Below are 19,444 nucleotides of genomic sequence, written 5' to 3'. Positions count from 1 at the left end.
TAGGCCGCTTATTTGCATTCAATGTAAAGTCCATCTTGACACCCAATTTTTCTAGCCTTTGGTTCTGTGATTTCTTCATGTTTTCAGGGAGAGATGGATTCATGAGGGAGTGGCAGAACATTCTAAAACTTTCTAATCATCACCTTCTCACCAGTTCCCTTCCTGTCTTCAACATTCAGCATCTCTGGCCGTAGCCCTACGTCTTCATTTCAGGACAAACATTCATTATCCCTCAAACCCCCTGGCCATTGACAGTAACCCACTGCCAGGGCCCCTCCAAGGAAATGACCAAACCCTGCAATGAACCTACTTGAGTGTTATCCTATAATAATAATATCACCCCTGCTTAAGCAGTGAATGTGTCCACATGGCACAGAGGAGGGAGACAGAGGGACATGACAGAGGGAACCTTCCTTTGTGTGGTCTGGTGTTTTCAGAGGCCTCTGTTGCAGAACTTGGCAAAGACTGAACTCCACAACACATGTTGTGGAAAAGATCCACCTCACTGCATGCTCAGCCTCATCCCTTCTGCATGTGAGACAGCACACCTGGATGCCCAAGCTTCTTAATGAACAAAGTGGCAGATCTATTGAGACATTCAACTCCATACTTTCTTAGACTAGGAGTGGATGAGGAGCCAGGGTTTAGCATGTGGGTAAATGATTCAAATCAGAGAGGGTGCAAACTGGATGGAGAGGGTTATTTTCCATTGAAATAGTAGCTCAGGAGTGTGTCTGAAGCTCACGCCAGCATGGAAAGGAGCCCTTCTTTCTGAGGTACTGGCTGTCTGGTAACTGCTACAGAAAAGTCATGAAGATAGGAAGTGAGAAAATCAAGGATATCTTGTGCTTATTTGTTTATTTGTTTTTGTTTTGGGTACCAGGGATTGAACCCAGGGTATTTAACCCCTGAGCCACATCTCAACCCTTTTTATTTTTTTTATTTTGAGGCAGGATCTCACTAAGTTGCTTAGGGCCTTGCTAAGTTACTGAGACTGGCCTTGAACTTACGATCCCCCTACCTCAGCTTCTTGAGTCACTAGCATTAGAGGTGTGTGCCACCATGCCCAATGATTTTGTGACTTTTATTAATCTTTTTATTGTTTTCTGAACACATGATAGAAGCAAGCAAGGACAATTGTGCTAGGAGCTGGAAGATCTGGCACTGTTCATGATTTGCAGTGTGGTTTTTGCTAAATCGTGTACCCTCTCTGAATCTCAGTTTATTTGTCTATAGAATGGGAGTGATAAAGCATCCAACTGTTAAAAGTGTTTTGCAAGAGGTTGGGGTTGTATCAGTGAGAGATCATGTGCTTAGCATGCACAAGGTCCAAGGAAGGAAGGAAGGGAGGGAGAGAGGAGGGAGGGAGGGAGGGAGAAGAGGGAGAAGAAATGAAAAGAAAAAGATGAGAAAGTGTCAAATCTAAAGCACCTCACCAGCAAGTCCCTGTACCAGTGGCTGAGGCCTGGGAATTGGACCTCGGAATGCCTTCCTGGGTACAGAACCCTGGGAACATCACGGGTTTTGCTGAGCCCCATTTCCCTTCTTTGTAAAATGCAATGATAATAGTAGCTCTTTCCAGGTGACTCGCAGGATGTTTCTGAGGATCAAGTAATATACTATGCAAGAAGAAGATATGTCAACGGTGGAGCTTTATGTGAGAGACTGGCTCACAGCAGTTCTGGGGTCATGTTAATGGATCATTCACCACCCTGAGGCCAGGGCTGGGTGAAGATTGTGGGCTGGGGCCTACCTGCACCTTCTCCTTGGCTGGGTCCTCTTCTCCCCGCAGCCAGCCTGCTTCCTTCAGGCCTTCCTTTGCAGGGATGTTCTCAGGTGCCTTTGCAATTCCCCCTAAGCTGTCAACTGACTGCTGCACTTCACTGCAGGGTGGCTCCATTTCAGATCCTTTCTGTATATAGTCGTGATGAAATGTGGGATCCTTTGGGAGGAAGGGGCAGCCATCCTGTGGGCTCCTGTTCACCCCCACGGCTCAGGTGACCCCAGATCCAGAGAAACATTTACTCTCCAGAGTAAAGGTGAATCTGGCCCACAGTTACAGTGGCGTTTACAAACAACCTATATCTACTTTCTAATTACTTCCCCCTAAATCAGATGATAGAAAGATGTGGGGTGGCGGGAGATAGGGGCATTAAGTATAAATCCACTCAGCAATTTAAAATACCTCACTCTTACATGCATACCCCAAATCTCTTAGAATTTAGTTTTCTCAAATTCCCAGGTAACTCTAAAATTTAATCTGGTTATTTGTCTTGGTCCTCAAATTAAATACTGCTTGATGCGTTCTTGGGAAGTAATGGAAAAACTTGTTGAGCAACTTAAGTGTTGTTCCTTTTTATCTTATTTTGCCAGGTGAAAAGACTATTCACAATCATAATCAGACAGTGTAGGCTCCAGTCTTGATTAGAGAAAAAGGTGGTCACCAGAAGTCCTCATTCAAAAGAGGACAGTGAAGCTGTTCCCAGGGGCACCATTTCCTACACCCAAGTCAGCACCCGTTAGCTGCCTGTGTCAATAGCCTCATCACACACAGTACGAACTTGATCATCCCCTCCTTGCATCTTGATAAATTTCATTCAGCATGTCCCTTTCTTCTCCTATGGGATTTACCAACTTCCAAATTCCAGCAGTGCTGCCAATGCCCTCGGATGTGAACCAAGGCCTCGACATTTGCAAAATCTCTTAAATTAATCTCCAAGTAAAAGATGCTTGAAGGAAGCACCCAGTTCCTTCTGCTAATAACCACAGTGTGTCATGTGACACCTGCCCCTCCCCCCACACACACACCGGTTCTCTCTGAAAAACCACCCACCCACCCCACGGATAAAGTAGCTTGACGTCTGTCCTTTATCTGCCAGCATCTACATTTCCTTTAAGGTGGTAATCTTTTGCTTTTGTTATTTAAGTTCTTCTTTATTCTTAATTGTTACCCAGTTGCTTTGGGGCTTGCATAAACAGTTAACAAAAACACGCACGAGGCAGCCGTTTCGCTTTCTGTGCTTGTTGTTCTTGGCACTGGGTCAGTTCTATGAACTTCTGGTGTCCAACTGGTAGGACCTGAAACTCTGTGTTTAACAAGTGCCTGTAGTCAAAACAGTTGGCGTGTGCAAGCGAGGGTAGCTGGTATTGACTGCAGCTGGTCAGCCGTCGGGTCGTGCACCGTGCAGAATACGGAATTGCGTTGCTCTGTTTTGGTGTTGAGCTTTTGTTGTTGCGATTTTTTTTTTATTTTTATTTTTTTCTTTTCTTTGCGATGGCATCCGTGCTAATGTGGATCGCTTCAGGTTCCAAAAGTACAACATGTTTACAGTCGTCGTAGCATCAGATTAAGCTGGCAGCCTGAGTCTCTCTGTAAGTGGTTTTAGTTTACATTTCTTCCTCTAGCAGGATGTTTTGCATAATTTTGCTGATCCTGGGTTATTTATAGACTTTTTTTTTTTTTTTTTTTTTTGAAGAAACGGGGATGCATGAGGGTTTCTGTTCCAACCGTGGAAAGTGAAATGCGTTTCTGCACTTAGAGAAACGCCAGCGAGCTCATGTGCAGCACAGGGTGATTTTCACTCTTGAAAATTAGTTTCTATGAGAGGTCACTTGATGACATTCCGGAGCATACTCTCCAGCTGCAGATATCAGATGCCCTGATAATTTTCACGGGACATGTTATTTTCCTTTGGTGGGTCAGAAACAGTAAAATGAAAGTGATGATGCCATTTCCTCTGGGACGCTCCGCTAGGGTGGGTGCAGTGATTGGGTATTGTTTCAAACATCCAAAATGAGCTTGCAGTGGTTGTTTTGTCAAACTCGCAGGAGCAGTGTCTTCTAGTGACCTGAAGCCTGCCCAGGAGCCCGCTGGCAGGACTCAGGGGCGTGGGGGAGGGGACAGAAGAAGAATGGCCCCAGGGAAGTTAGTGGATTTTAAAGTTTGTCCCCACTGGAATGACCGTAATACAGAGGTGTAGATAACATTTTTTAACTGCTCATCGACTGCAGGATGGCTTACCAGCTAATGCATTGTCTGTGTGATTTTTCTGGGCTGTCGGTAGCATCTTTGGGGGCCCCTGTGCGTGTTTGAATGAGAACTTAAAACCGAGCACATATGAAAACACCAAGCCAAAATTAGCACTCTATAAAAGGGTTTCCCATAATATTTACTAGAATGTTTGGCTAAAAATTGCTGTGCTTTGCCCACTGAATGGCTGTGTAATTAAATCAGCCCTTGATAGCGTACCTTCAGCACCTCCCGTCTCCCTCTCTGTCTTGGAGGCTGCTGCTCCTGGAATTTACATGGGTAAGTAGCACGTTCATCAGCATAATGAGCACGGAGTCCCAGTCTAATGGTCCGGGAGAGCGTTGTAAATGAAACACTTCATTGTGCCTCAGGTTAAATATTTTAAACCAAACAAATCGAAAAAGGGGGAGAAAACGATCAACACCATTTGGGCCTCGTGGAGACCTTCTGAGAAGGCAGTCAGCTTTGATCCGGGTCCTTGGGTCCTACACAGATGGGTCCAAATCCCCCTCACCCCAGCACACACAAATGAGAACAGACAGTTGAAACGGAAATTTCCAAGGTAGTAAATGTGAGCATTAGGCCAAAGCTTGTCGTCGTTATATCTACTTGAGTGCTGCCAGGAGCAGATTTCTTTTTCTCCTCCACATAGAAGTGTAATTCTTTTGTCTCCTCTAACCTTGCAGAGAATAATGATGAGGCTGGCTCGATTTGGGTCTTTTACAGTTGACAGTGTACTGTGCTTTCTCACGCCATTCCCACGGAGCTGGCGGAGGACAAGTCAAGCCCTTTGGTCCCAGTAGAAAAGGGCTGGAGGGGCTTGGCTTGCAGATTGGGGCTGGGGATCTGGAATTCGGGCTGATATTATCCATCAGACCTGCATCTACTAGTTGCTCCATCGGCACTAGGCAAACTGTCTACAATGGAATGTAAAGGAACTCCTGGTTCTAATTAGATTCCATCTGTCCCTGTAGGTGAGAGTCCTTCCTTCCCCTTCCTTTGTCCGTCTGACAGGTTGGAACAGGGAGGATCTAGCGCCCACTTTCTGAAGGCCTCAGGTTTAAGGTGTGCATGTTTGGGGTGCATCTCATCTAGCAATGATTGTGGAGGCGCCTACCTTGCTGTGGTGAATAACCTATGGCCAGAGTGAATGGAGAGATGGGAAGGAAGCCCATGGGACTTTTATGGTTTTTTTTAATTTAAATTGGTCGCACCCCCACAATCTGCCATCCTTGGGAAATTGAAGGTGATTCTCAGCTCATTTCTGACAACATATCATCCCTCCAGCCCCTCCAGACATGGGCCTGCCAATACCTTCCTTCCCCACCTTGGTTCTTTCTGCTGGGAGACAGCTCTGTGACACATCTGCTATTTGATTGCAATTGATCGGGTGTCTGGCCCCTTAGTGGCCGTAAGCATTTGTGAGTCTACTTCCTCTCTTTGCCCCAAGGAAATGGTTCTGCCCATCCCACACTCCATGGGAAACCCAGGAGCACCAGGACATCCGGGCAGAACCAGGAGATGGGGTGAATTCCCAGCCAAAGGCAGCACTAGCCAAATGGTCAGGGTTGATCCACCAAAACCTTGAGAGTGTGCTGGAGGCTACCTCACTTGGACATTTGCCTACTCACCCCCCAGGTCTTACCTTTTTCTGGAATTTCAGCAGTGGCATATAGGTTAGTCAGGACCCATAAGGGTTAGAAGCCAAACAAGAAACTGCCAAACAAGAAACTAAACCGATTAAAAAAAAAAAAAAAAGGATTGGTTACTCCAGGTTGTGGCCTGGAGTCACACTGCTTCAAGCCAGCTACTTAAATGTGCTCTGTGTCCTCAACCTTTGGACTCCAGGATGGCAGGATTTGCTGGTTGTCAGGGGGATCAGGAGATTGTCTTCACCTTGCTACTCCTGAGACCAAGGAGACAATGCATTTGAGCTATGATCCTGTCAGAGGCCAGTAGTCCTCTGTCCTCTGAACTATATAAATATATATATTTTTTTTTTCTCTGATATGGTAAATAAGAGTGAATTTCAAGTAAACCTTGTGTATTAGTTTTCAAGGCCTATCATAACACATAAAACAGACCAGAGAGCTAAAACAACCAACCCTAATTTCCTCACAGTTTTGGAGACTGCGAGAGTCAGGTAACAACAGGGTTGGTTTCCCCTGTGGCCTCTCCTTGGCCTGCAAAGGGCCACACTCTAGCCACCTCCTCACATGGTCATCTGTAGTGTTCTTGTGTCTTTGGGGTTTCTTCCTCCTATATGGACACCAGTCATATTGGATTAGGGCTCCATTCTAATGGCCTCATTTTAATTTCATCGCCTCTTGAAAGACCTCATCTTAGGCACTAGGAGTCAGGACTTCAGATGGGCATGGGGCAGGGGTGGGGAGTGGAGAGTTCTCCCTATAACCCCTGTCAGCCAAGCCTGGTCCTGTCTGAGTCCATTAAGTAGCCACATCAGAACACTGCCTGACTGCCACAGAGAAGACTTACCTGTGAGTTCATTCCTATGTCCCTGCGTGAATAAAATCAGAAGCCACCTCTTTGTGGTCAAAGGATACAATGAGAGAAAAACAGGAATATGCTTACAAGTCACCGGAATAAGTTGACGGTGGCTGTGAAAGCCTGAGTTAACTTCCACCTGTTCTGTGATGATCCTGAGGTGACTGCAGCCAGCCTACCTGTCTGAGGAAGACCATGGTAGAAGTAGGTTGAGTGAGGGTAGCTTGTGGACTAGCAGGCTCCAGAGATCATCTGGCAGGAATTGTTATCTTCCCTTCCCAGCCTCTTCCTCCTAGCACCTTTCTGGGCAAACTCCCTGATCTGTTAATAGATTTATTGGCATAATCCTCTCCACATATTGCCAACCGTTACATATACGTGTGTGTAGGTAATCTGCCCTCAGTATTCATTACCCCAGGAAGTTGGGAAACCAACCTTCAGTGCACTGGGAGAGGCAAACTTTTTTATGCCAGTTCTCGCCTCCCATTTTAACCACTGCTCTTTTCCCAGGGGCTTGTGGTTGGCCAAGCCTGTTCCTCTCTCTCCCTCTTTTCCTACCATGGGATACTTTGACCCTGAGATGCTGCTGCTAGGAGTCAACAAGTGACTTCTGACAGCCCTTTGCAAATATTTCTGAGGTCTTTTTTTTTTTTTAATGAAAATCATTTCTTCACCAAAGCTGAGAAGACAGTAGGGTTTCTGGGGGCCTTCCCTAAGAATGTCAGAACCCCAAATCCAGTGTTCTTAGAGATCACCATCCAGTAGGGAAGCCCCAGGATTAGTTGGGGTCAAGCCACAGGGGAGCTAAAAGCAACCCAGTCTGTCCTGGGCCACCTGCCGCTTACTCAGGTCCTGGTCTCTGGGAATGAAGCAGGGACAGTGACTGACAGCCCCTTCTTGAGGGTGGGAGAAGGACCCATCATCCTTTCTTCATAAGCCAGCTTCAGCTCTGGTCTGAGAGGAGAGGAGGTTGCTGCCAAGAGAGAAGATGGGGAATCTGTTCCCTTGCAGCAGTTCAATTGCCCTGTGCTGAAAGCCCTGTTCCCTCCGGCAGCTTGAGAACATCTATAGGTTCCTCCTTGGCTCATCAGGCAGGTTTCTGCTGATGGAAATGGTATCTTTGTGTTATTTGTAAGTTAAATAACTTACAGTTATTTAAGTATAAAGTTAAATAAGTAATAATCATAAAACTGACTTTTTAATATTTATATCAAAGAACAGTATTATTGTTACATAGCCTGACCCAGCTTTAAGCCTCTGATCTTGCATGTCTGATCTCACTGACTCCTCCCTGTACCCCTGTAAAGGCTGAATTTCCACTCAGAGGATGGAAATTCTGGAGGGAGCTAGGATTCAGGCTTTAGCTCTTGTATGCCAGTGCTCCCTCTGTCGATTTCAGCTGCCTGGTATCTGCATCAGGCTGCCAAGGAGGAGGATTGGGAAACTATTTTTATTGTCAGTACTACCATCTTTCTTGTCCATAGTAAAGGCAGTGTCTGAAAGCTCACTAGGTGTAACTCCCTGCTGTGTACCGTCTTATGCTTAATGTTCACCACCACCATTAAGAGGGCTATCATGGGCCTGGGGTTGTGGCTCAGTGGTAGAGCACCTGCCTAGCACATGTGAGGCATGGGGTGTGATCCTCAGCACCACATAAAAATAAATAAGTTAAAGGTATCGTGTCCATCTACTACTAAAAAAAAAAAAAAAAAAAAAAATGTAAAAAGGGCTGAGGAGGTACTCAGTGGTAAAGTGTCCATGGGTTTACTCTCCAGTACCAAAACAAACAAACAAACAAGCAAACAAAAAAGAGGGCTATCATTAGCCTCACGTATCAAGGTCACCCAGAGATCCTTACCAGAAAATGAAGAAATGTGGGTCAGTGGCACACCTACCCTGAATGGAGGGAGGGTAGGTTCAAACACACCTCAAAAGTGATGTTCACTGGTCACTGTCACACTGGGGCCTAGATCAAGTTGCATGCTTCCACATGGTAAACAAGGATTTGGAAGAAGAATGGCATTGATGGCAGGCTTATCAAGTCTCCAGGTGTAAGATTTGGAAGAGAGAATGGATATGTTAATGGATCAGGGACCAAAAAGATCCCAATAGGCTGGAGCAGTAGACAATCCAACAAGAAAGTGTTTTTAATGGATACCTGTGGATCTATGCATCTTGGCAACAAAATGGGTGAAGTAAGATTTAAGCATGAGGCAGCTATAAGAAATAAAGCATCTACACTGATTTCTGTCTGCATTAGTAGGAGATTAATGTCCTGAATGGAGGAGAGGCAAGAGCTGAGTAAGACTCCGTATGTAATGTCCTCCCTTCTGAGTTCCAGCAAGAACCCAGGTCAGCAGGGAGTAGAAATGATGTTTTGTGAGTAATGGCTTAAAAAAGCAGCTGGGGGTGTTTAGACAGGAGAAATTCTGGGGAGCACAGATTTAGCAAAGTGTCCTGTGGTTGGGGATTAGACCATTCTTGGCAACCCCATAAGGCTGAAGTATGATTAACATGTGGTCATCACCAAGAAGCTCGGCACAGGGGAGAGCTGTCCAACAGTCAGTTGGTGCTGTCTACCCTGCACCATTAGGTGCACTGCAGTGGAGTGCCTCCCAGCCAAGTCTGCAGAAAGTCAAGCCTATGCTCCTGCAGGGTACTGGAGAGACAATGGCAGGCCCCCTAGAAGAGGGCCAGCAGGGGCACCTTCTTGCCTGTGGACATTGTTAGTCTCAACCTCAGGGTCTAAGAAGTGTTGATCCCTTTGATGAAGTGGTGGCTGTATCAGGGATGACAGGGCTGGTGGAGGGCAGCTGTGCCTCAGGGTCTCATTTGTAAATAGCTAGTTGCACCTGCCTATGGTGTATGTGTGTGTTATTAGGATTCACATTGATTTATTTTATTAAGTAAATACATTAAAAACAAAACAGTAAAGCAGTCCAACTACCATCTATTATCACTATCAATACATAATGAAAGAAGATCCTAACACAGAAACATAGGGAGAACACAGTCTGGGAGCAATCTATGGGAGCATGTATCTGTCTATATGTATGTGTGATTGCGTGTGTGAGTGTGTGTGTGTGTGTGTGTGTGTGTGTGTGTATCATATTATTTCAAACAAATTAATACTTCTCCATGAACCCAGATTGGTCGTGCATGAGAGCTACTGTCTTAGAATGCCAGTTTGCTCTCTCCTGCCAGTTGTCTTAATTACCTTAACTTGAAAATATCTCAACTAAAAAATTACTTCTTTACGTAGTTCCAAGCAGGGTTTCAAGATAACTCCCAGTCATCTTAAAACTGATTGTTCTGTTTATAGATTGTTCTGGCCTTGCAGGCCTCTCCTGACCTGGGTTTTCTCTGGCTTCTACAGTTCAACCAAACTAGAACTCAGAAGCAAGGATATTACATGTGGGGTCTGCCAGCTCCTGTGTGTCATTCAGGACATTATTCTCCCACTGATGCAGCCAGGAATCATACTAGATATCCATTAAGCAGTTATTCTTCTTTCCTACCACCCACCACCCTTGGTAACTGTCAATCTGCTTTCTGTCTCTATAAATTGGCCTCTTCTGGACATTGCATATGGGTGGAATTACACAATGAATGTAAGACCTTTTGTGTCTGACTTCTTTCCTTTAATATAATATCTTTGAGATATAGCTGCGTTGTAGCACATGTCATGCTTCATTCTTCTTTGTGACTAAATAATACAAATACATTCTCATATGTATAAGCCACAGTTTTTTTGGTTCTTTGTTTTGGGTTTTTTTTTTTTTTTTCGGGGGGGTGGGTACCAGGCTCTCAACCACTGAGCCACATCCCCAGCCCTATTTTATATTTTATTTAGAGACAGGGTCTCCCTAAGTTGCTTAGTGCCTTGCCATTGCTGAAGCTGGCTTTGAACTCACAATCCTCCTGTCTCAGCCTCCTGAGTTGCTGGGATTACAGGCATGTGCCACTGTTCCCAGTTTAAGCCACAGTTTTTGATCCATTGATGAGGATTTGAATATTTCCACCTTTGTGTGTGTGTGTATGTATGTGTCTGGTACTGGGGATTGAACCCAGAGTTGTTCTGCCACTGAGCTACATCCACAACTCCTTTTATTTATTTATTTTTTAATTTTCTTTAGTTGTAGATGGACACAATGCCTTTATTTATTTATTTGTTTTTATGTGGTGCTGAGGATCAAACCCAGTGCCTCACAAGTGCAAGGTGGACACTCCATCACTGAGCCACAACCCCAGCCCTTATTTTTTATTTTGAAACAAGGTTTCATAGAGTTTCCCAGCCTCACTATGAACTTGCTATCCTTCTGCCTCAACCTTCCAGGGCAGGCCTGCCCCACCGTGCCCAGCTCATCTTAATCATTTTTAATAGACAATTCAGTGACATGTGTGCATTCACATTGTTATACCACCATTGCTCTAGAATTCTGCAGCCTGCAAAACTGAAACACTGCCCCTATTAAAAAATAATTCCCCACTCCTTCTTCTCCCAACTCCTAGAACCACCCTTCTATTTTCCATTTATGAATTTGACTACTCTACGTACCTCATATCAGTGGAATAAAGCAGCATTTGTCCATTTGTGACTGGCTTTTTTCACTTAGCAAAACATCCTCAAGATTCATCCATATGTAGCATGTATTAGAAATTCTTCATTTTTAAGACTGAATAATACACACAAACTTGCACATACCCCATCTTTTGTTTATCCATTCACCCATTGATGGATCCTTGGTTTGCTTCTATCTGTTGGCTATTGTGAATAATGCCACTATGATCATGGGTATGCAAATATCTGTTTAAGACCCTGCTAATTCTTTTCAGTATACATGCAGAAGTGCAATTGGCAGATCATGTGGTAATTCTAAGATTTTTTAAAATTTTTTGAAGAACGACCATACTGTTTTTCATAGTGGCTATACCATTTTTCATTCCAAGATAAATGCACAAGTGTTCCAGTTTCTCCACATTCTCATCATCCGCTCTTGTTATTTTCCTTTTTTTGTTTTTTAAATTACTGGAGGTTGAACCCAGGGGCATTTTACCACAGAGCTACATCCACAGTCCTATTCACAGTCTTTTTTTTTTTTTTTTTTTGCGGGGGGGGGGGCGGGGGAACAGTGTCTTACTAAGTTGCTGAGACTGGCCTGGAACTTATGATCTCACTGCCTCTATCTCCCAAGTTGCTGGGATTATGGGTGTGTACTATTCTAGTGTGGTACCTCCATTCCTAATAAAATGGAACATCTATTCATATGCTCTTGCTGCCCATTTTTGTATCTTCTTTGGAGAAATTTCTATTCAAGTTCTTTGTGCAATTTTTAATTGGGTTACCCCTGCCTGTTTTTGTATTTAGAGTTATGCTTCTAAATTTGCTGTTCCTCAGAAGCTAGAAGTGTATGCATCTTATTATCTTAAACCACCTGTTTGCTGAGAACTTAAGCCATCTACTTATTCCATGGGCACCTGAGGTAAGGAGAGAGAACAGAGCCAAAAAAGGCAGGGCCAGAGAACTCTGGCAGAGCTGGCCCAAGGGAAATATGCCCATCTCTGTCCTCCAGGTCCTCCTGGAACTTTCAGTAGAGATACTAGAAAAACTGTTCATGTTTGACGCTGGAAAGACAGGCTCCCAGGACACAAGGCCTGCCCTTTCATCTGTGTTTTTTCTAAGCATTGCAACATCCACCAGGCCTCTACTTGACAGTCCCCTGGGTTGGGAAAATGTGCCCAGTAGCCCTGGCTGGCCTAGGGTCTAGAGGACAAGGCTCACAATCTAATCCTTATGAGCAGACTATCTCCAGTCAAAGCTGCAAATGACCGAGAAAGCAGTGCTGGACACTGTGTCCAGTGGGGCTCACACCCACTCACCCACACTGACTCAGTTCCAGGAAATGGAATGGTGGACACTGACCAGCACAGCTCCCTCCCAGTCAGAAATTGATTAATTCTCCCTAATTCTGGGAAGAAGCTTTCTCTAAAAGACTGGGAAAGGAAGCCAAGAACCCAGAGGTCCAAAATCATAATTCTCCCGTGGGAGACACCATCTCTGGCTTTGGTTACGTTGTCCTGCTGCTGAGAGGACAGTCCCACAGGGCCTGCCTCACAAGGCGGGAGGCACTGCCTAGCTTGTGTGGCATCATATGAGATGATACCATCTTCTCCAGGACACAAATCCTGTGGGTCTCAGAAGCCTTTTGTCTCACAGGTTTTGCTTTTAGTTTGACTCAGGTTTACCAGGTAACAGCCAGACTTTCCAAAGTAATGGATGAAGCACAGGAAAGGTCTAGTAGAAGATAAAGATGCCCAAAACACACTTGACTCTTGTTTTCTCTTTTTTATTTAAGATAAACAAATTCACATAACAGAAAATTAACTTTTTTTTTTCTTTTTTGGTACCGGGCGCTTAACCACTGAGCCACATCCCCAGCCCTTTTGTGTATTTTATTTAGAGACAGGTCTCACCGAGTTGCTTAGGGCCGCGCTAAGTTGCTGAGGTTTGTTTTGAACTAGCGATTCTCCTGCCTCAGCCTACAGAGCCCTGGGATTACAGGCATGCACCACCATGCCTGGCGAAAATAAACTATTTTCAAGTGTTCCAGGCTACAGGTATAGCTCAATGACAGAGTGTGAGCTTTGCGTGCCTGAGACCCTAGATTTAATTCCCTGCACCAAAATATTAATAATAATAATAAATTAAAAATTAAATGTACAGTTCATTGGAATTGAGTACATTTGCGTTGTTGGGCAACCATCACCCCCAAAAGAGACCTTATAGCCATTAAGCAGTTACTCCCTGCTGTTTGTGCTCTTTTTGTTATTATTGTCTTTGGTGGTGATGGCAGTGTTGTTGTTTGTTTCCTCAGCCAGCTCCTGACAGCCACTAATCTGCTTTCTGTCTCTATGGATTTACCTATTCAGGATATTTCATATAAAGGAAATCATACATAACGTGATGAACCATTGTTTTTATAGGAGCCCACCCCCAACACACACACACACACACACACACACAAAGTCTGCTGCTACTGTCTTTTGCCAAGATCAGGAAACAAAGTTTCTAAATAACCAGAATAAATGAAAACTCGCTGCTTAAATTAATAGTGAAAATATCCCACAAAAGTACTTTCCAGGCCCTATGTGACCTCTCTACTCTCTCCAGAGCATAGTGCTAGGTATTGAAGTGGATACTGCCCTTCAGCATGGACAGGCCCCCAGGGGAGTGGGCATGGAAAAGCCAGAGGCCTCCACAAGTCCCTGGGAACCCAGGCCCAGGTGGACAGCAGCTCCAAGAGCTGGGTCCCCTGCAAGTCAAGTGTAGCCACCATTTGGGGGTTGCCAGAAGGCTCCGGCCCTCCATGCACAGTGCCAGCTCTCATGAGCGTCTAAGGAGCTCACCGTGTGGTTCAGGAAAACCCAAGTTCATCTGCCTAATGCAGGAGACAGCCCTGGCTGTTCCGGGCTTTTCTTTCTGCCTTTCCCTAATCTCATATGGGCGTGCTCTCTAAAAGGGGAAGTGATGCATTCTGACTGGCCAGGGCCCACAGCCGGGAGCCAGGAAATGTCTACTAGCACGAGTAGCGCTGCCCAGCGTGTCACTGGCTCAGCCTCCTTACCCAAGGCTGCTTCCCCGGGATGTGTAAGTGTGAGCTCAGGGCATGATCGCCACCCAGGATGGCATGGGGCTGGGCACAGGTCACAGAGGAGAGAGCCTGGCAGGCGGAGTGTGCCGGTAGCCCACGATGCAGTTAACGAGCTGAGTTCAGCACAGCACTCTTATTCTGTGGGCAGGAGCTGGAGCGGAGACAGGGTTGAGGCGTGCAATGGGGAGAGCAGCCACCTCAGAAAGAGTTCAGGAGTAGGAGGTGGGGCTGGGGACCAGTCTATTTTGGACAGCCCTTCTGGAGGCACAAGCCTCGGGTCTGGGAAGAAGCAGAGTGGAAAATTTCATAGCACACCTTTCAGGACTGGGAAGCCAGCTACAATGAACCCTACCAACTTGTCACCTCACCTCAACATTTTTGCGCAACTCAAATGACACTTTCTGCCTTTATATACTTAGCAATTGCTTTTCGTTGTCATTTTATATGTAATTTGTGTTAAGAAATGTTTCAGGTTCTTTCTATTCAAATTGTACAAATGGCTTGAAACTAGTGGCCTGTATCTTTCCTTCTTTCCTATTCATGGATGGTTTGGGATCCCGTGTGTGCACACCATGGGTCCCGAATACAACCATGGTGGCTGGCCCACTAGTGTACTGACTGGCTCACTAGGATGATTGGCAGTGCATCTGGCCTGGTTTCTAACCAGAGTTATATTTCCTGTGTGCCCACAGAGAAATAAAGGGGAAAAGTCACACACACTCACACACATGCACACACGCACATAGTTCTTCACTGAGTGCCACAAGGGAGTGACTGATTGTACAATGATAGATCTTTATTATGTTTTCGGCCCTCTTTCTCCTCTACATTTTTTGTTTGTATAGTGGTGATGGTTGATCTTAAATCATGTAAAAAGTTTTGTTTTCACTAAAATAACTCAGAACTTTTGCTTCTAAAAGAAGGGGGCCGTGGGGGGAGTGTGTCTCTGCACGCGTATGTTGACAGGGTACAACCACACCCTACTTTAAGACAACTTCCTGTTTGCCACTGCCAACTGCCACTCCAAGGAGAACAGAAATGGTTCCGTTAGTGGCTGCTGCAGGACCACAGCGGCCTGTGGGGTGAGCGCCTCTGAGTGACACCATGAGCTTAGCAATGAGCGGAGACTTTGTACCTTCTATTGTGGTGACCAGGGCCCTGTACTGACCAAATTGAAAGTTGGTCCAGACAGAAATAAGGTGGTGATGGCCTCTCCTCCTCAACACATGTTCCTCAGCACTGTGCCCACAGGATTCTTGTAAATGAAAATTTTTTAATTCAGGGGCAAAGAGAAGGCTGCATACTGCTTACTTGGGAGAGCTACTACCTGTGATTTTTTTTTCTTTACCTTTTCATGATTTGGGCAACTTATGTTAAGTACTCTGAGTTGGCACTGTGGTGGCCACCTTCCATGTGTCACCGATGCTCCCAACATTCATTTAGCTAGCAAGGAATGTGGTGGGGCCTGTCAGAGTGAGACCCCATGCTAAATGCCAGGGATAAAAGTGTTGTCAGAGCTTCTGCCCTCAAGGGGCATCCAGATGTAGGACACCTAGGCAAGTAAACCAACAGTTACAGCATGGGATGTGTGCTAAGAGTGGGGAACTCAATGCGCCCGAGGGACCCTACCCAGTTGGTAAGTTATGGTTATGCCCAGTGGATATTGTTGCTCCCCTTAGGTAAAGAGACTTGGAGCTCAGGGGGTTAAGTTGCTTGCCAAAGTCACAGAGCTAATGAGTGACAGAGCTGGGATCTGAGCCCAGAGCTTTCTGAGTCCAGAAACAGTGGTGTTTGGTCCATATTTCCAGTGATTCCCAAAGCTTAGTGGAACATGAAACAGAACCTTTTTAAAAGAATACAGATTTGGGAGCTGTGGCCCTCCTGTCACAAGAGTGAGAGTCCCTACTGCCCCAGGTGGGCTGTGTACATGTGGCCTGGGCACTTCCCCCACCTCCTGTACCAGGAAGTTCTCTCCACAAGGTGTGGAGAGGGCATACCTGTGCCAGAGAAGGAGCTTTTGTGTGTAGCACAAGTCACCTGGGTAAAGGCCCCAAGACAGTGTGGGGAAGAGTGAGACAGCTGTGCAGGAGTTTAGATACCAAGAACACCAGGTCACAAATTGTCTCCCCAAAGGTACCCTGGCCCATGCTTCCCAGTGTCCAGTTGTAACTGTTCCTTCAGTGACCATAGGGTAGGGATGATGTCAGCTATGCCATCTTAAGGTAGATTCCAACCGTTTACTGGAAAACTGGAAGTCACCAATTTTCACTGAAGCTGTGGTGACGCCTGTGTAAACTCACGTGACCTGTGCAGCATACGTGTTGGGCAGTTGCAGAGAGGGGTGACTCCAACGCAAAGGGTTGCTCTGCAGGTGGAGCTCCTTGCCAACCCCGGTGGGCCCAAACACAGGGGAACAGCTGAGGCAATGTTATGAAGTGAATCGCAGCTCTGGCCACAGGGGAAGCCAGCAGACCCGGGAGGGCTGTGCGCTCCCCTCTGGTCCTTTAGGCAGCAACTGTCTTCTGCGGGGCAAGTCTGTGCTCCAGCCGGTCGGAGTGATGAATGTGATGGCCAGTCTAGGACCTCGAGTGCTGTCCTGACTCTGAGGGAACCCTCTGGTTCCAAAGGTCCAGCAGTGACGGAGTCTATCTTATCACAGCTGTGACAACCCACTGCTCATATTCCAGGGCCTGGCACATGTGGCAGGTGCCAAGGAAATACTTTTTTTTTTAAATCAGTAAATGAATGAATGAGGTTTGACTTTCATGTTTTGCTCACCTTCCAGCCTTTCTAGCTGCACCTGTTTTCTCTCCTTTGCTTCTGCTGCTGGTGGTGTTGGTCTGTTTTTATCTTTTTCCTTGTGTAGACTTGAATGGCTTTAACAAAAGAGAAGCCTATTGAGTAACCCATCCTATACTTCCTTTCTTTCCTCATCCTCCTACTTATGTTAATTTTTATAAAGTAATTAGTGTTTACATCGTATCTGTGGCATTTTTCATTTTCTTGTGAATTGGGTGTGTTGTTTGGCTTAACGTTTCCTTAGGTCAAGATAACCCTCGTGTCTCTCATTTTCAGATGCCTTATCATAGATCATTCAGGTCATTTGTAGTATTTTTTATTACTGTAAACAGTACTACTCGAAATATCTTTGAACTTCTTTTTTCTTTTAGGATATTTCCTTTAGGTCTATTTTTCAAACTAACATTACCAGATTACCAGATCAAAGGCTGCAAATGCTTTTTAGTTCCTATTATCATCACCAGGGTACTCTCCAGAAAAAATGTAATCCCTTAAAAGTACCTGGGCAATGTGTACACGTGCTTTTTTCTTGTGGGTTTTCCTTCTAGCTATGCTTGGTGTCTGATGAAGGTATCCCAAGGGGTTCTGAGAAATATTTTAGGCCCTGGAAAATCCCTGGGACTCTCCAGATCCTACCCAAGAGTGATGAGTGCCAAAATGTTGCACCTTGGTGTAAATGACAAGCAGAGAGCAAGGAGGAGGAGCAATGCTCTCCAGGAGGTAGGAGATAAAGAGGATCCTACAGTTATCAGACTGCACAGATGCATCCGAGGGCAGTTTTTGAAATGGGAAAGTCTTTTTGCAGACCTGTCTGGAGGAGCTGGCTTTCTAAAGTGCAGAGAGAAGGGAACATTCCAGGGGGAGTAGCACGGTAGAAAGGGCATTCACTTCGGAGCTGGGCAATCTTGGGCTTTCCTCCCAGCTGCTGAGGGCTGTTAACCTTGGTCTTGTTTCATAATCTTGCTAAGCTTCAATTTCCCCATCTGTAATGCGGAGGCTGGCAGTATCAGACCACCTCGTGCAGTCATTGGGTAGATTACATGAGCCAGTGGGTGGAAAGGAACTTGCACACATGGCAGGCACTCAAGAACCTGGGCACGGGGTGACCAGATGACCAAGAAACCAATCTGTAACCTGGGTGGTTGGGGAACCAAGTGGGCATGAGCAGTAAGAGCCACTCACTCTCACTGGCTCTTTTCAAGGAACTTAGTACCCCAAATAGCTCATGTTGCCCCAAAAGAGTTCTAGTATAAGTCCCTCAGTGACAGGCTCCGGTTGTTTGTTTGTTAGTTTTGAGGGACTGTGGATTGAACCCAGAGGCCCTCTACCACTGAGCTACATCCCCCAGTCCTTTTTATTTTTTATTTTGAGACAAAGTCTCACTAAGTTTCCCAGGCTGGCCTTTAATTTGTGATCCTCTTGCCTCAGCCTCCTGAGCAGTTAGGATTAAAGGTGTGCATCACCACAGCCAACCAGGTACCCGTTCTTTGAGGAACACCTCCCCAGCTGTTCAGGTCCTGACATCTTTTAAGGAAGAACTCCAAGTCTGAAGGGGGAGCAGAAACTCCAGACACCTCACAGGCATCCCTGGCTCAGGAACTGCTTGGTTCTGCCTGCCACTCATTGCCCACCTCAGTCCCTTGATTTTCCTGTGTTGTCTTCTCCCCCTCTGCTGAGGCAAGCCAATTCCATATCACCCCTCCAGCTACCACGGGGCTATATTTAGTGCCTAACTAGGATTGTAGCAAGTGGGACCATTGGCCCAGATTCGAGCCCCAACTCTCCGCTGAGCAGCCTTGAGACTTTGGCAAGTCTCTCAAAAGCAGTCTGCCTGTTTCCGCAGCTGCCAACAGAGGGAACGTCTGCCTCGCCAAGCAGTTGTGAGGTACAGCTAGCATGGCTCCCTCTCTCCCCTCCAATTCCAGTCTACTTTTGGAAGAAGGGCCCTTGGAACCCAAGGTTACCCTTTGTGGGAAGCATCCTGACTGGGGTTACTAAAGGAGATAGAATCCACTGATGAAGTAGAACTTGGCTCATGACTTGCCAAGCACCTGCCCTGGGGTGGGGGCTCAAGGAGACTTGGCACTGTCAAATGAGCAAGCCAGCTGCTGGCCCCAGCCCCAGTTTGCTTCCACAACCATGGCAGGCCAAGGCGATGGTGGTGCCCAAAGTCTATTAGGAGGGGAGGGGTTCCTTAAAAACCATATTGGAAAATGCCCAACAAGTTGTTTCTAAAAATGGTACAGGGAGCCACACGGGTGCCTGTGGCCAACTCAACTATTCATGAGGCGTCTATGCTGGGGACTGAATGCAGGAGATTGATGCAAAGGGTATGAAAATATCTGAGTGAAGAAGCGCTAGGGGAAGTGGGGGGTTCTGAAGTTTTGCTGAAGTGGAACTGCCCACCATCCTGATGGATTTGATCTTCAGAGAGGAAGGGGAGAGAACTGTGAAGACA

The 19,444-nt window shown here is 46.0% G+C and overlaps 1 protein-coding gene across 8 annotated transcripts in view; it reads left to right on the top strand.

Moving 5' to 3' along the window:
- Positions 1-19,444, top strand: part of Atxn7l1 (ataxin 7 like 1) — a 235,841-nt gene that overhangs the window by 157,281 nt on the left and 59,116 nt on the right. The window contains exon 1 of one of the 8 annotated variants that reach the window (XR_007109993.1): positions 3,255-3,372. The exons of the other annotated variants lie outside the window; for them this stretch is intronic. The gene's annotated coding sequence lies outside the window, so the exon portion shown is untranslated. Of the gene's footprint in view, positions 1-3,254; positions 3,373-19,444 lie in introns of those variants that run through there. 8 annotated transcript variants of the gene reach the window in all.

Source organism: Sciurus carolinensis, chromosome 8, assembly GCF_902686445.1.
Source record: "Sciurus carolinensis chromosome 8, mSciCar1.2, whole genome shotgun sequence".
Taxonomy (NCBI): domain Eukaryota; kingdom Metazoa; phylum Chordata; class Mammalia; order Rodentia; family Sciuridae; genus Sciurus; species Sciurus carolinensis.
This window is presented reverse-complemented; position numbering and strand designations above follow the sequence as displayed.